General features: G+C 33.5%; 1 protein-coding gene and 1 pseudogene across 6 annotated transcripts in view; one reads left to right on the top strand and one right to left on the bottom strand.

The window, feature by feature from the left end:
• IMMP1L (inner mitochondrial membrane peptidase subunit 1) overlaps nucleotides 1-18184 on the top strand; it is a 73246-nt gene that overhangs the window by 14870 nt on the left and 40192 nt on the right. For all 6 annotated transcript variants that reach the window (XR_009702226.1, XR_009702225.1, XM_061201534.1 and 3 more), the window contains exon 2: nucleotides 3644-3755. The gene's annotated coding sequence lies outside the window, so the exon portion shown is untranslated. The remainder of the gene's footprint in view (nucleotides 1-3643; nucleotides 3756-18184) is intronic.
• The window catches only part of LOC133099913 (lipid transferase CIDEB-like), a 40173-nt pseudogene continuing 27640 nt past the window's right edge, over nucleotides 5652-18184 (bottom strand).

Raw genomic sequence — 18184 nt, 5'->3', positions numbered from 1 at the left:
AGCATATGTTTAACTTTGTAAGGAACTACCAAAGTGTTTTCCACAGTGGCTTAACCATTTTGCATTCCCACCAGCAGTACAGAGAGGTTCCAGTTTCTCCAAATCCTCAGCAACTTTTGTTCTTTCTTTCTTTATTTATTGGATAATAGCTGTTCTAATGAGTTTGAAGTGGTATCTCATTGTGGTTTTGATTTGCATTTTCCTAATGATTTGTGATGTTAGCATCTTTTGCAATCTAGATAGGCTGAGAATTTTCCAGATCATCAAGTGCTGATTTCTTTTTGCTTAACTTCCTCAGTTTATCTCCTTTTATCCTTTTTCATTCCTCAATTTATCTCCTTTCTCTCACATTTTACCATAATCAGCAAGGAGAAACCAGTACATGCCTTCAGCATTTTGCTTGGAAATCTCAACTGAACATTCAGGCTCATCACTTACAAGTTCTACTTTTCACCCAACATTAGAACACATTTCAGTTTTGCTACATTGTAACAAAGACTGCCTTTCCTCTAGTGTTCAACAACATCTCTCATTCCCTTCTTGAGACTTCACTAGAAGTCCAGTTAATGTTCATATTTCTGTAACATTCTGTTCCTGACAAATAAGTGTATTCTCTAAGATGATACAAGTGTTCTCAGCCATCCTGTTCACTTCCTTCTGAGCATTCACCAGAATCTCCTTAACGTCTCTTATTTCTATTGGGTTGGCCAAAAAGTTTGTCCGGGTTTTTCTGTACCATTTTATGGAAAAGCCTGAACGAACTTTTTGGTCAATTCAATATCAGCTGTCTCTTCAAGGCAATCTACCAATAGTCTCTTCAGTCTTATTATTATTTTTCTTAAATTTTTTATCTGTTACAGCAACACCCCACTTCCTGGTACCAAAATCTTTTTAATTTCCTGGGAATTCCATAACGAATTACCACAAACTTGGTGGCTTAAAACAACAGAAATTTACTTCGTTACAGTTTCCAGGGCCAGAAGTCCAAAATTATGGTGTCAACAGAGCTATGTTTGTTCCAACAGCTCTAGAGGAGGATCCTTCCCTGCCTCCTCCAGCTTCTGGTGGCTCCTGTCTTTCCTTGGCTGTGCAACGTAACTTCAATGTCTGCCTTCATTTTCACATTGTCTTTTTCTCTGTGTCTCTGTGTGTCCTTTTCGGTCTCCTTTGAGGACATTCTCATTGTATTTAGGGCCCACCCTAATCTAATATGGTCTCATATTGATCCTTACCTTGATTATGTCTTCAAAGATCCAGTATTACAATAAGGTCACATTCTGAGGTTCCAAGTGGACATGAGTTTGGGGGGAAGGGAGAACACTACTCAACCCACTATAGTCTCTTTTTAGGTAATTATATTATAAATGTGTTATATAATCTATTTATAATTTTTAAAACTCGAAGTTTTTGCATAATATTTTGTTGTGAGATTATTTCACCATACACTAATACTGTTAATGTTAATATTCATATTAGAAAGTGCCGAATAGGGAAATTACTTTTCTTTTTAGACTTTATAATATATATTAGAAGTATGGGGCTCTTTAATGTGTCTTTGCTTTTTGATGAGGATATTGTACACATGGGCATACACACACATGAATAAAAGCAGCAAAGTTCTGTTAACTTAAAAAAGTTTGTTACTCAGTATTTATTCACAGCATATAGTAAGATCCTAAATCACCTCTCAAATTGAATGGAAGGAGTGTGTGATTAGATTTCCTTGAGTTTTGGGGTGTTTTAATACTGACTCCAGGGACTTCCCTGGTGGTCCAGTGGTAAAGAATCCACCTTACAATGCAGGGGACATGGGTTCGATCTCTGGTCAGGGAACTAAGATCCCACATGCAGCCGGGCAACTAAGCCCACGCACCACAACTACTGAGCTCACGTGCCTCAACTAGAGAGCCTGTGTGCTGCAAACTGCAGAGTCCACGTGCTCTGGAGCCCACGCACCACAACCAGAGAGAGAAAACCCACATGCCACAACTAGAGAGAGAAAACCCGCACGCCACAACTAGAGAGAAGCCCATGCGCCACAATGAAAGATCCCACATGCCTCAACGAAGATCCTGCGTGCCGCAACTAAAGACCCAATGCAGCCAAAAATAAATAAATAATAAATAAATCTTTAAAAAAAAACGACTGGCTCCAAAATGTTTAGTGAGTTCTTCAAATATTTCAGTAACTCAGAGGAAAAAATATTTTTACGAGTAGCAGCAATATGATTTAAGTATATTTAGTTGAGTGTTCTAGTCAGGTGGGATTATTAAGATCAAGCACAGTGCCTGTAAGTGGATGAAAGAGTATATTTAAGCAGATTGTTGTTACAGAAAAAAACAAAAGAGAAAAAAACAACCCTCACTTTTAAGGGTCCTAAGAGAAAAGGGAAGAAAGATGTTAGGGTCATAAAGAGAGGAGATTAAATAAAACAAAAATCGGGGTTGAAACAGAAATGCATTATAAAGGAGAGGTAAGGTAGATTGGCAAAAAATGAGGAAGTATCAGAAAAGTGAAATGTACAAAAGCAAAGGCAAGAAATAGGATGGGGAAGACTTTAAGGAGAGCAAAAAATAAATAATGCTATGACTAGCTTAGCGTTAAAGGGTAAAAGATGAATATATCAGAGTTTCTTTCAACTTGTCAAATTAATGATGATTATTAGAGAGTAACTGTAGTCTTGATATCATACACTCAAGTCAAGCTTCTCATGTCATTTTCCCTGTAGAAAATAGTAGGAACCATTTTATGTATTATTCATTAAATTGCAAGTAAATATATTATTTATGATATATTGACATGTGATATTGTATATTACACAAACTTTTATTATATATGTTTATTATTTATATTATATACATTTCAAGGTAAATATTCATATGTTATCTTTTAATGGCAAAAATTTGGTTTTTGGTGTAAACAATGAAACTTTGCATGTAAACACATATAAAGCAAACTGTTTAATGTTTCAAGTAACAGTGGTGATACATCATTTCCTCAGTCATAAGAACTGACATGGAGTTATTATTGTTGAATATGAGGCAGATTTTGACATCCAGGAGAATATCAAACATAATATGTTTTGCCTTTGACATATTATGACTGGTCACGGAGTTTTTCTACAATATCAGGTGCATTCCTCATATTCAGTAAATATCTGACTAATCAGGCTTAACATACCAGCATTACAAACTACTTCTCTGCTGCCTATTTATTCTTAAAACTAAAACTAACCCTAGATATTCATTCATGCTGACCTGTAGAAATGAATGTTATATCCTCTCTATTACCTGCAAATTGTTTAGAAGGATTTGATATATCAGAACTGTATATGGTTGGCTTATCAACTCCTTTAAGGTCTTGACCACAGTTTTTCTCTAGGTTGATTGATGTATTATGTCACCCACTTACTTTCTTCTACTTAAATTCTCTGGTAAATAAAGGACTTTAATATTCTGCTTTTTAAAATCATTTTATCCGAAGTGTCATTGAATATCTGAATTCAGAATCCTATTGATCCAATAAGGAAGATTGGATCTCTCACCTTAACAGCTGAGAGACATTTAGTCATATTATATACTAATTCAACTAAATATGGCTGAAAGAAGCCTTTACTTAATATAATTTTGATTTCCTGCTTTAGGAATCCTGAAACCATGGATCACCTATATATGCTTTGAGACATGCTTTAGATGTTTTTTCTGGAAGCCCTGCAACTGCCCTAAAAATTGAATGTATCATTGAAAAGACCTATGGTAAGTGGGTTTTTTTCCTTCTTTTTCTTCTGTTGGTTTCATGTTGTGGTTAAGTCTTATGAATGTTGTAATGCTGCTCCCTGCTGGACATAGTATAATATTTTAAAGTTGGCACTTAATAGATGGGCAAATAACTGGTTAGCTGGACGCACTATGGAGGGGAATCCTTGCCTGCATTCACAAAAAAACAACAGTATACAACCAAAGCAGCTCTGTTTTCATAATGGGTGATACCCATTATGTTGATATTTGAAGCCTGATGAAAGTGCTTGATAGTCTTGTTTCTAAGTTTTATTGTCTGCTTCCTGTTTAGTGGCATCTAAAAGTTGTAACAAACATACATTGAAGGGTGCTTGTAGGTGATGGAACTTTTAGGATTTCCTAAATTATATGCGTGTGTATATGTTTGTAATTTGTCAGATTATTATTATTATTATCTCTTTTGTAATCATTTAAATTCCCTGTATGTTTTTCCAAAGGAACTATTTAAAACATCTTTAGTATAATTTAAATTAGACACTGTTGGATCTATTTTGAGTGAGTTACCCTACATTACATTTTATACAGTGGACTTTAAGTGTAACTTGTTTTGTATATCCATCCTATAATCTAGCAATTATGTTTTCTAGTACACACAGTGAACCAGTCTTACACAGAGTGACATTGGATTGGATCTCAAGTGTCATATTTGTGTCCATCCTATTATGAACCCTCATACTGAATGCAAACACAGGTGTTCCTAAAATTGTTTTAAAATGTGTGAGAGGTAAAAGTTTTTCTTCCTACTTTTGAGCTAAATTATTATATATTTTTTGGAGTGCAGCCTGCATAAAATTAATATCTGGATGTAATGTAGGTTTTTTTTGAAAGTAAGCATACATTTTCTTGAAAAGAAGAAAAAGCAACAGGCACAACATTGAGCTAAGCAAAGATTTAACAAAATAATTGATCTTATACTCTTTAATGACCCGGTACTTTTTTTGTGGCCATTTGGAAAGCCTGTAAAATCTGTTCTTTATTAAGATTCTGGAGAATTAGGCGTAGTAACTTATTTCTTTATTATTAAAATATTGCAATAAAAATTAGAAATTTAGACCAAGAAAATAAAACTGTTAGCAAAAAAGAGGAGCCTTTTCTTCCTTCTCTTTAAGAATATATTTTTTCAGGAAGTATATCATTTTAAACTTTTTTATTATGAAATATAACACTATATAGAAACGTAAAATGAATAAGTATAAAGCAGACATTCAGTAACCATAGATCATTACTAACATACCAGAAGCTCTTGGTATAATCTTCCTTTTCCTTAGAGGTAACCAATGTCCTGATTTTTGTGATAACTATTTAGATAATTCTCTATGTAATTTTATCACTTTTATGTGTATTCCTCAGCAATGTGTTCACTTTTTGCCTCTTTTTAATCTTTATGGAATCATATGTATTATTTTTCTGGATAAACATTTTTGTATTTTTGTTGGAAATGTTTTTGTTATTTTTAAGGGGAAGGGTATGAAGAAATAGAGAGCTTAAGGTAAAGTCAGAGGGCTGACTTCACTGTACTAAAGAGCTTAGGGACAGGAGGAGTTGTAAGGAATTTAGATGTAGCTGCAATCAGAATGGGATCGAGATGCCTGGGGACAAGTTTGTAGCCTTTCAGGGTAAGTGGGAGGCTGGAAAGATCGCTTGGAAGGGACAGCATTCTTGAGGAAAGTGTATAGGCTAGGCATGGAAAGCATTATGCTGATGGGACCTATCACAGTGCTGTCAGAGAATAATGGGGGAAATCAGGTGAGTTATCTAGTCTGCACTGTCTCCAGGTCTCCAAACCTGATGCTGTCACAGTCCTCACAGGGTATCTCTTGGAACGACTCTGGGGCAGAAGCTCAGAGCCCCTTCTCAGTAGGGATGGAGGGGACCCTGCTGCTGCCACTGTCACTGCTCAGCCTCCTCCACTGCATGGCAAAGGGTGGAGGAAATTCCCAGCAATGTGGCCCAGGCCTTGCAGCAGCATCATGGAGGTTCAACTGGATGAGCTCCCTGAGTACTTTCTTTGGGCCAAGTACCTGAAAGTCACAACTCATGGAGTAGATCCTGTAGAGTGTGGCTTTGATGTTCAGGCCAAAGAGGTCTCAAGGGTTTTGCTTGTATATGTTCAAGGTAATGAGGGTGATGTCCTTGCTGTGCTTGGGCTTCTCCCAGCCTAGGCCATATGATAGCACCTACTTCTGCTGGGGCTCCAACTCTGCTTGAACTGCAGCGTCATCAGGCATGTATCCTCTTCCAACAATTGGAAGAAGTCCTCGCAGTCCACAGAGGTCCCATCCTCGTCTATCACCAGTGTTAACCACAGGGTCTCCAGTGCTTTGTCTAGTAGTTCCTGGCAGGTGGCAACTGTGATCACAGACACAGAAAGGTGGCTAGAGTGGTGGAGCTGGGGTCCAGACCCTACAGCCAGTCTTGGAGCTCATATTGGATCCTGATTTGAGCTTGGAGACTGCGACCACCTTTGTACTTCCCTTTGGGTTGGTGCTAGATTGCTACAGTGTGACACTGCTACAGCTTTGGGGTGCCCCTGTTGGGTAGCATGGGACACAGATGGGCCTACTGGTGAGCCCCATTGTCTGGAATCATATGCATTCTTTCTTCCTTTACCCAGCATTATGTTTTGAAGATCATCTACATAGTTGCATGTAGTTTTATTTTATTCATTTTCATTATCATGTGTTATTCCTTTGGAATGAATATGACAATTCATCCATTCTGTTGGTGGATGTTTAGGTTCTTTCTGGTGTTTGGCTGTTATAATTAACATTTCCATGAATGTTCTTTTACATATCATGTGTTGATTTTTATGTGTCAAGTGGAAAAAGGTCATATATTTTCAGGTTAAAGATAATTGATTATAGTGGTATTTTAAATTAATTTAAATGAGTACATGAGAAAGTTGTTGTATCCTGAGAGTGACACATATTAAATGTTGGAAAAGATTCTGAAGTGATCATAATTTCTTTACTGTAGGCCTTAAATATATGGTAGAGTGCCATGTAACTTGTGACAGTTTAAAAATAGTATATGTGTAGTAGATACACAGATACAGATATAGGACCTAATGTAGTAACTCTTTGTTTTACTTTATTGGCACTTTGATTCCATTTACTGTTATGTCATGTTTTCTATAACTTCTTCACTTTACTGATGAAGAAACTAAGGAGAGCTAAAGAGATTGAGTGAATTGCACAAGGTTATTTAGCAGGTTGGAGCTAGAAACCAGACCAACCTGTGTACTTAGTGGCAGTCACAATTTAAAGAAAACAAAGTGAAAAGTGAAATCAGGATATATTCTTGAGTGTGTCCAGCCATTGAAGTGGAGAATTTGCATGACTAGCTTTAAGAAATTATCAGGTATTCTTTTGACTCTTAACCAAGAAGTGGCCTTGCACAGGGAATTGTATGTTTAAAGGCCCCCAAAATGTTACTGCACTTTATCACAATTCATCTTCTGAAAGGCAACTGTGGTATATTCTAACTTTGAGAATTTTACTTAGAGTAATTCCTCATTCATTGGGCTGTTATTAACAAGTGGTGTACTATTTCCTCATCTGTTAATTTTGTGAATAATTGAATCTTATCCTTTTGTGTGCCAAAATTTATTTCATATGAATTTTTTTTATAAAATGTTTTTGAAATATAAAATGTACCCTTCTGTCTTCTTAAACAGAACAAATTGAGTATAATGTAAGTTGTTTTTGTTTTTGTTTTTTTTGATGGCTCAGAGTTGTTATTGTGAACATCAGTCATTTCACAGAATTTATGTGATTTCCTCAGAGACAGTTATGCTGTCTAGGACTGTTTTCCTAAATTGTCCTAGACTGATAACTTTTATGTCCTGGGTGCTGCTTACGATGTGTTTTTTTTTGTTGTTGCTTTGTTTTGTTTTACCTTTGTTAGGTAATTCTTGTTTTTTGCTCTCAGTGCATTATACTGACTCTAATGTAAAAATCAGCATTTACCTAACATATTCATTGGTTAGGTGAGAGCTTAAGTATGGTCTGCCCCATCTACTGATTAAGGACATAGAAAGTAAATTTAAAATTTACTTTGAGGTCAGCAACTTGTCTTGCTGCTTTGTTCCAAGAGACTGAGATTATCTCACAACTGATTTCTGGATGATTGAAATGCAACATAGATTTGCATGTATCAATACTGTGGTATCCTTATTTGGGGAATAAAAATTATCATGTACATATTTTCTTATAAAACAGTGATATTGAAACTGGATTTACTTAAGGATTCCTTAAATAGGAAGTCCAGTGAACTTAAGTGGTTGTTTTTAATGATAAAATATTTGACAGGATGGGATTTGAAATAAAAACAATGTATTAGGTGACATTGCCTATTGAAAATGTCAGTCATAAAGATTAAACCACCTTTGAAATGATAGCTTTGTAAAGGAAAATATAGAAGTAACATAGATTTGGTTTCCTGAAAGCATTTAAGTGCTTCAGGAAAACATTCAGTTAAAAGTGAAATGCATTTGACTGCTTTCCCAATTATAAAGTACTGAATGTGAATTTAAAGGAAAAAAATTGGGATGGGGGTGTATATTTGTTTTTAAATGAAAGGAGATATTGGGAAGAGAGATAGACAGTTGCTATCCCAGCACATTAGGCATCAATATGATGATTTCCTACATCAGCGATATTTTTCCAACTTGAAAATTAAGTCAGCAAATTTTACATATGCATTTGGGGAAAAACAAACAAAGAACTTCATATAGTTTTTTCCAATGAGAACATCTTTGAGAATTGCCTAATGAACAAAATATCTTAGAGGCCCAAAGAGAAGAATAGCTTTTTCTGGTATACATCTAAGATGTATATGTGGTGGAAGCAAAATGACACAGCCCCCATAGAAGAAAAATTAGCAATTTCTAGAGAAAGACCAATGCATTTACACACTTGTCACAACCAATTCTGGGAATTTATTACAGATATACTTATGTACTTATAAAATAGCATATGCATAAGAGTTTTCATTGTAGCTTCTTTTGTAGTAGCAAAAGATTGGAAACATCCCTAATGTCTATCAGTAGGGTACTGGTTGAATGAACTCTGGCATAGCTGTACAGTGAAGTACTCTACAGCTGTAAAAATAGAAAGGATGTTCTCTATATGAAGATTTGGAAAGTTTTCAAGCATACATTGTTATTTGAAAAGAGCAAAGTTCAAGCAGAGTGTATAGTAAACTACTTTTTGTATAAAGGAGGAGAGGAATAAGATATATTCATAATTGCTTATATTTGCATAAAGAAAATCTGGAGAGGTATACAAAATCTAAATCTTGTATGTGGATGGGTAAGGAAAACAAAGTAGATGGGGCTTTTACTGTATATCTTTTAGATTGTTCTTAATTTTTGAATATGTGACTATGTTACTAGTTAAAAATAGTTTTGTTTTATTTGTTAGTCAAATAAGAGAGAGAAAGAAAGGGATAAACCTGCTATATTTCCCACAAAATTAGCCAGTTTTATTCCTTTATCCCCAGAGCCTGGGAGATAGTAAGTACTGAATAAATGTTTATTATACAAGTAAAAAGTGAACTATATAATCATTAGGTGATCTCTTTCAGCTTCTTTCTTTTATTTTTTTTTTAATAATTTATTTTTGGCCGTGTTGGGTCTTCGTTGCTGTGCGCGGGCTTTCTCTAGTTGAGGAGAGTGGGGGCTACTCTTCGTTGTGGTGCGCGGGCTTCTCATTGCGGTGGCTTCTCTTGCTGCAGAGCACAGGCTCTAGGCGCACAGGCTTCAGTAGTTGTGGCACATGAGCTCAGTAGTTGTGGCTCGCGGGCTCTAGAGCGCAGGCTCAGTAGTTGTGGCTCATGGGCTTCGTTGCTTCGTGGCATGTGGGATCTTCCCAGACCAGGGCTCGAACACCCGTGTCCCCTGCATTGGCAGGTGGATTCTTAACCATTGCGCCACCAGGGACGCCCTTAGCTTATTTCTTTAAGTATCTTTTCAATATGAGAAAAACGGTGTTGTAAATCGTGTGTTGATTCCAGTATAGAAGTAAGGGAAAATATTTAAGTGAGAAATAATGAGATGTATACTGTCAAATTATCATGAAGTTTCATTTAATTTGTAGGATAATGATATTAAAGAATTATATTTTAACTTCACTGAAAAGTAAAATAAATGTTTTCAAAAGATTCCCATTAAGCTAGGTAATAAGCTTTCATAATAAATAAAAGCTTATGAAATTTGAGGGCAATGGGGAAAATGGCAAACATATTCTTTATACTGCCTTATCTTCTATGCTACTTTAGTTTCACACATAAGGGCAATTTTTCAGTCCTGAGACTATTTTAGAAGCTCTGTTATAATAGCAGCAGCACCAGCAGCTACTCTGACTAAAAGGCCAGTTATCTCTGAAAATATGGTATTGTAGCTTGGGAGCTGGGGAAGATAATAGGGTGAATAGCTGTTGCTCCTCCATTTATAAGAGTTCAGGAACTTATCTTACCTATTGGCTTGAAAAATTGATTTTTCAAATAAGTAGTATAAGAACCTTTAGTTTTCACCTTTAAATTATACATACATTAGTTGTTTCTAAATTTCTTATGACAAGGATTTTGACTACTTTTGTATATCTGTATTTGTGTGTAAAATTGCATTTTTAAAGAAAGCTATTTATATGGAAAAGTGTACATATTATAAGTGGATGGCTCAATGAATTTTTCAGAAGCCAAATACAATTGTGCAACCAGCACCCAGATACGAAAAAGTACATTATCAGCACTCTAGAAGACACCTTCATGCTCTCTTCCAGCCACTGTCTCCCTCCCTGCGCAAGGATTACCACTGCCTTGACTTTTAATAGCGTAGATTAGTTTTGCTTGGTTTTGTATTTTATGTATAGAATTATACAGTATAATTTTTTTATGTCTGGTTTCCTTTGTTCAACATTATGTCTTGAGATTCATCTACATTGTTGCATGTAGTTGTAATCTGTTCATTTTCATTGCTGCATTCCATTATATGACTATATCACAACTATTTTTTATCTATTCTGTTAATGGACATTTGGGTGATTTCCATATAATGTTAAATATAAACATTCTAATACGTATCTCCTGATTAATATATTTATGGGTTTCTGTTGAGCATATGTCTAGGAGCAAAATTACTGGATCATAAGTATGTTTATTTCCAGCTTTAATCAAAATTGCCAGTTTTCTGAAATGGTTGTACTAATTTACATTCATATGAGAGTTCAAGTTGCTCTGCGTCTTTGCTAACGCTCCCTTTTCCCCATCTTTTTCATCTTTCAATTCTGGTGGGTATAAAGTAGTAAATCATTATACTGTTTTAATTTCTAGTTCCCTGATGATTGATGAAATTGAGCACTTTTTCATATGTATATTGACTATTTGGTTATTCTCTTTTGTGAAGTGCCTGTTCACTTCTTTTGCCCATTTCTTTGTTGGGCTGTCTTTTTCTTTGATTTGTAGGAGTTCTTTATATATTCAGAATATGAGTCCTTCATTTTTATAGGTATTGCAAATATTTCTCCAACTCTGAGGTTTGCCTTTTCAATCTATTAATAGTGCTTTTGATGAACAGAAGTTTATGACTTTAAAGTAGTCTAGTTTGTCATTTATGTTTAGTGCTTTTTACGTCTTACTTAAGAAATAATTGTCTACTCCAAGGATGTTCTGTGTTCTGTGTTTTTCTCTAAAAAGTGTTGTAATTTTACCTTTTGCATCTGTAATTTTTAGCCTGTATTTTCATGTTAGGCAGTTTTGCTTCTCTTTTTAGACTCAATCTATGTCTCTAGACAGAAAAACAAAGTGGACTTTTGTAAATGAACATAATTATGTACCGCCTACAAAATACCCCCTTAAGAAAAGAGTGTGTAATCTGTGTTTACCTTACCTGCAGCTTTAATGTACTGCTTTATTTATTTGTTTGCTTGTTTTTAAGGAAAGTTTACTAGAAAATCCAGGAAAGAATTTCTGGGGTGGGAAAATGTTATGATTTTCAATATTTTTAATAATTCTAGTTTTCATAAAAATGTTTATCCATGAAATTTGAAGTATTTCAGACGTAATTCCAGTTACCTCATTTGGGTATAGTTTACTCTGTTAAAGTTTAGGATATTTAATTGAGGAGAAAAATTAGGTTTTAACTTTTGTCCTCAAAGCGATATGAATGCTGTCTATTATATTTGAAAATTATTTTTATAAGCTTCTTTTTTTTTAAACATCTTTATTGGAGTATAATTGCTTTACAATGGTGTGTTAGTTTCTGCTTTATAACAAAGTGAATCAGCTATACATATACATATATCACCATATCTCCTCCCTCTTGCATTTTCCCTCCTACCGTCCCTATCTCACCCCTCTAGGTGGTCACAAAGCACTGAGCTCATCTCCCTGTGCTGTGCGGCTGCTTCCTACTATATAAGCTTCTTTTTAATTATTTTGATTTTAAGTAGGATTTCTTGTGAGCATCCATTTGTGTACAAGTTAACATTCATAAGGCCTTCAGTGATACTTTTTATTATTCAAAAATATTTTAGGTATTTGTGCTATGTGCTATTATTTATATTGCAGCAAAGTGTTTTTATATACCCTGGTATTTTAGTTTTTATCTTGTCAATAATGTTTATTGTTAACTTCATGGTTATTGTATTACTTAATTTTACATTTATATTTCATGAGAGTAATTGCCTATTTAAAAATGTATTTTGTCTCTGATCACAGTGCTGAAATTAAAGAAAGGTGATTGTACTTGACTCTTAACTAAGCACCTAGATATTTTTCACTTGTCATCTACATTTTTTAGTTTAAAGCATAACATTAAATATAACTTTATACTGGCTTTTATTTTAATTCATGCATTTGAAAACTGAAATTCAGATAAAAGATATTTTCAAAATAAATTCAGCATATTATTTATGAGTGGAGCAACACATTAGCATTGGGTTCACAATAGATCATATCGCTTTTATTCCATCTTACAAGCTTAGCAGCACAAACAGAATAATCAACATATTATTTGGCTGTCATCTGCTGAACAGAAACCAGAGATCACAAGGAGGTTTTCCCTAGCTGTGGTGATGGCCTTTTTGTTCCAAGCCTCCATCTGGGAGGGCCATGGTGTGTTATCATATGGAACGCGGGGTTTTCTGTAATCTGCTTAGCTGCACTGCAGTTTGAATCTTCATTCCATGTTTGTGTAATTTATAATTTTAATGAGACCATGGCTCTTGTGGGCTTTGAAATATATTAAAAGCTCTTTTGTGCATATGCTTTTGTTCTTGCTTAATAGGCTCAGTGTATTTAAAACTGATGAATTTTTATTCATGAATTTGGATGTCTGGGGATTAACTTAGACTGAATATCATTGCACTCATATATTGATGACTAGAAAGTTTTTTATTGTTATTATTTTGGGGTTTTTTGTGTGTCTGTGTGTGTCTATGTCTGTGTGATACTTGTAACCAGAAAAGAAAAGAACTTAAATAATTTTAAAAGGATAGGAAAAAGTGGCATGGCTAGGTCTTGAAGAATTGATTTAGAGTTTACCCATCTTATTTATTGATACTCATATTTCATCTTTAGTCTTAGTATTTTAGATACATATTATGAAGGAATAATTATGAAAAAGCAACTTTTAAATGAGTTAATACCTTACGTACTATTGTTTATATTGAAATAATATTCCAATGTGTGACAAAGATAGACTTTGTGTTTTAATTGTATGATATCAATTGTCTGTGGTCATACTAAGTCAGCCGTTAACTTTCTTGAATTAAATTAGGTATATGTTTTATATTTTAACTATTTACAGTTTGCCTTGTTTCTGTAAAACACTTTTTATTAATGGACTATTTTTTTCTTTACCTACATTGATGAAATGATGAGAAGACTAATGAAAAAGCAGTTTTCTAGTAATTTATAAAATTGATCTTTTAAATTTTGCTAAAATTCTGAAATATACTAAATGCTTCAAATCTCTATTATAGTTATTACTTAATGTAGTTTTAAAATTTGAATATAAACAATTATATAGCACCTTAGGCAAAAATCACGGCCCTTTCTAGATCCAGACTTTTTTGAAGTTGCTGTTTATTGGACTCATTGAGGGATAACACACAGACCTTACTAGTCTCTTATGAAGTTACCCAAGCTGTGTTTTTTCTAAAAACCTTTGTTTACTGGGTTAAAGCATTTTTGTAACTATAAAACATTCTTTTTTGGTACATGTTGGTCATTGATTTGGCTGGTCCCTTCTTCTCCCCCACTACCCTTAAGCTAGAAATATGAAATAGAAAATAAATGACAACATTTTGTTTTTCTTTACTAGGCTTTTCTGTCAGATTTGATACTGGAATGTTTGTTTTTCCATAATAACCCTCTGCTTTAGTGTTTTTATTAGTAGTACAATTTCAGTTAGCTTAGGAGTATGTTATTGAAATTGTATGATCTGCTAGAGCAGTGCTGTTCCATAGAAATATAATGCAAGTCATATATATATATTATTTAACCCATTAGATCCAAAATATTAGCTTTTCAACATGTAATTAATACAAAATATTTTATTCTTTTTTTGTACTGTCTTCAGAGTCCAGTGTATATTTTATACTTACAGTACATCTCAGTTTGGACTAGTCACATTTCAAGTGCTCGATAGCCATATGTAGCTAATGGCTACCTTATTGAACAGTGTAGCTCTAGAGTATTACATATAAAAATCGTAACAGAAATGTGTATTTTTTGCATTCTTCATTAATTTTCTTGTAATATCCTAATAAAGGTAATCAAAGACTATTCATGTGCTATAAAGTTGAAATTACATATAGTGTTTTTTATAGCTCTAGCACTGATAATATTGGTGCTTGATTCATACATAAAATCAGAATTATGTCACCTGACTCTGAGTATTTATCAGATATTACGGAGCTATGCTTACAGGTATTGTGATGATAAGGAGATAATAATGGCCAGTGTAATGGATGTAGTATGTTCCTCAACAATTGTGGGCAAATCAAACTTGTCAAATAAGTCATATTTCAGGTATACCGAGCAGCTTAATTTTATAAGAATCCCATGGCAAATCTTGATACTTCTTTTTTTCTTTAAATAAAGTTGGGAACTCCTCCTCACATTCTTAGAATTTTTCTGGATAGGTATTTGTGTGAATGAATATGAATCTCTCTTTTCATATATGTTTGCTTAGAGTTGGTATAGCTTTCACTTTCTTGGCAGAAAACTGAACATAAAGTATTGTTTTTTAAATATTTCTAGGATTCCATACATTTTAAATGCTCTGTATATATATAAATATAAGGAGAGGTTACTTCACTGTGTACTTTAAAAGTATACAGTTAAGAATTATAAAACTCTGAATTACAATTGATTTGAATTTATTCAAATATTTTAAAGTATAAAATGATCAAGATGATTTGTATAAAATACTGTTACTGTAACTACTTTATAAAAAAGTAGAGGCCTCATTATATGTAACTGACCTTCTTGTTCATGTATGGTTTAGGGAGAAAATCCTGTTTGTGAAACCTCTGAATAATTCACATTTTCTAAATTTTGAGGGAAATGAGCTAATTTTTATGTAATCTAACTTTTATGTAGATATTGGCTGATGCCTGTTGTATTCTTTTACTCACTTAAATTTTTATCGACTTCTCTTTGTAACTTATACATTTAAAGTGTTGGCACAAAATGTTGAACTGTTCTTTAAACAATGCCTCTAGTTTCTTGGAGATGATAAATCCATCCATTGATTTCCTAATTTTATTATGTACACAGTCAATTGTAATCCAAGATTACAGCAAACAAGATGTTAATTTCTAGCCATAATCTATGTACATTTCAATTACAGAGCATGATTGTTCTAGAAGCACAGAATAAAAAGGAATAACATTTGTGCTATCCTCACCGGAGCTGTCAATAAAAGATGTAATAGGGGATTTAGGAATCTGGAAATGGCCAACTAATTTATGTGAATCTATTTTATTTCAGCTAGAAAGACCAAGCTCTTTTTCGTCTGCACTGCATATTGCAGAGCACAGGCTGTCTATAGAAAACCAGGCGGCTGCATATGGATAGTCCCTTGATATCATTCACTTGCTGTGTAATCTTATTATGCAAAGTTCTAATCTTCACCTAGAATGAATGCCTCTGGGTCAGAATATAGTCATATCAGGGTTTTTGAGGTCATGTTTTGTGATCCTTAGCTTATTCTTCTAAGTAGGGCTGGGATTTAAATGGTATTCCCCAGACGCCAGCAGATAGACAGCAGAACCTGCTGCCTTTTTGGAAGACAAGACCAACATGAGGTCTCTAGTAGGATTAAACTTGATTTGTAGCTGTAGGATTTTTTAACAGATGTATTATTGGACAGGGAATAGGGGGCCACCAGCACAGCAAAATTGAATCACGACTGGCATTCTCAGGGAGTTTGCTGTCTGCTAAAGCAGCAGCTGCATGTGGATTTGACTTCTTTCAGGTGAAGCGACTTCCAGTCATTTGGAAAGGATGGGATGAAAAGGAACCTTGGTGATAATTTTGATGTCTGCAAGATTTAGTGCCAGTGTAATGGGATTATCCGTAACACCTTCACTGCAGAAAAAGCCACCTGGCACTGTAACTGGCAGCAACTGAGAACTAATCCTTTCCCATCTCTTGGATGTCATTCATGAAGCTCAAAGCGATTTCTATCCTGCTAACTATGATTAATTTTATAAACAACAACAACAAAAATCAGGTGATCAAGGCAAAGAATATGCTTTTTTATTATTTAAAATATGTTGCCTTATTATAAGCTATATGACTCAAAATTATGGAAGACATACATAGACTATAAACTATGTATGACTTAAAATGTATTAAAATGTTCAAATAGAAAAGTTGATTATTGTCTTTTATACTTTTTCTAGTTTGGTGATACAATGTATTTGCTATTGGTAAAGATTTGTATTTGACATTAAATATTAGTTTAAAGACTTTAGTGTTCTTTTAGATATGAGGCCATGATCAATAAATCCTACTGTCTATAGGTATAAGGAATTGGAGTAATTTGTTTTGTCATATGTTTTACCTGTTTTATGACTGCTTCAATTCCTGCTGATTAAATGTTTTTAGTGAATAAAATGTTTAATGATACCAAAATACATCGACATATACTTTTGATAATTAAGGAAATGCTGACTCAAATTGCTGATAAAAAAGGCTCTTTGTGAAAGTGTATGATCTTATGTAAAAGTCATAAAATAGTTAATATTAATACTGAATGACTATTTTTTAAAATCAGAAATTCTTAGTCAAAGTTTTCCTTTAGCAGATGGGGGTTTAGTTACTTGCTCTAGAATCATGTATTAGTTAATTGAGGTTTTCTTTTTTTAAGCATTTTATTTCAACCAAAAACTTTATCAACTACTTTGTTTAGAGGTGTTAATTATTTTAATATTCTTCTCTTACATGGTCCAGAATAAACTGAGAGAAAGTGAAGTGAAATTATCCCATCAGTCACCCAAACAGTATGCAACATAACTGCCAAGACTGGAAAAGATAATTAGTGTTGTCAGTGTTATGATCCTGCAATACTTTTAAAATATTTATTCATAGGACTTGATTTTTATCTTATTGTGTTTTTTGATTTAGTAGCTTTATATTTGAAAAAATAGATTATAAAACCTTAATCTTAATGTTTTTAAACTTAAAAATCTTAAATATAGGTGACTAAAGTATTTTTGAAATTATAAGAATAACTGAAATATAATCATCCATTATGCATAATATATTGATTTACTTGTAGCCTCTGTTTATGTGTAGTACATTTTACTTTTCTCCATATGAGGTCTTTATCTAAAAAAAATAATAAAATATAATAAATTTATGTAGCGATCGTTGGTCAAACCTACCTAGCAAATTTGTTATTCTTAATGAATTTTTTTTAAGCTGGTTCCAAGCTATTGTATTCCAAAATGTGTTTCTTCATTGGTTGTCACATTTAAAATGAATGAATGAGAAAGCTTAATAATATTTCTACTGAACTGCATTATGTTCGTTTATAAAGGACTTCTTTAGCCTTCTGTTTGTATTTTTACTATTTGAAAAGCTGTTTATGTAAAATTCTATTACACTGAAAAGATCTATTCATGAAATAAGTGGACTAAAAGCTTTTTCTTATCCTCATAATATAATTACTTGTATTTTAAATATACAATATTTGGTTTATGTGTAATTTCAAATTATTTTGTCAGGTAGTGTATTTCTCAGGGTAACTTTCTATGGTAGTTAATAGTATTATATAATTATTTCAAAAAAGTAGCTTTCCTTTCAAAATAAAATTTGTCTCAAAACCTTTATTAAACATGGTCACTGTTTACTTTTCTGTTTTTTAATCAGCT

The sequence above is a fragment of the Eubalaena glacialis genome, chromosome 10 (assembly GCF_028564815.1).
Source record: "Eubalaena glacialis isolate mEubGla1 chromosome 10, mEubGla1.1.hap2.+ XY, whole genome shotgun sequence".
Taxonomy (NCBI): domain Eukaryota; kingdom Metazoa; phylum Chordata; class Mammalia; order Artiodactyla; family Balaenidae; genus Eubalaena; species Eubalaena glacialis.
Note: the sequence above shows the minus strand (reverse complement) of the source record. Positions and strands in the feature narration are given on the sequence as shown.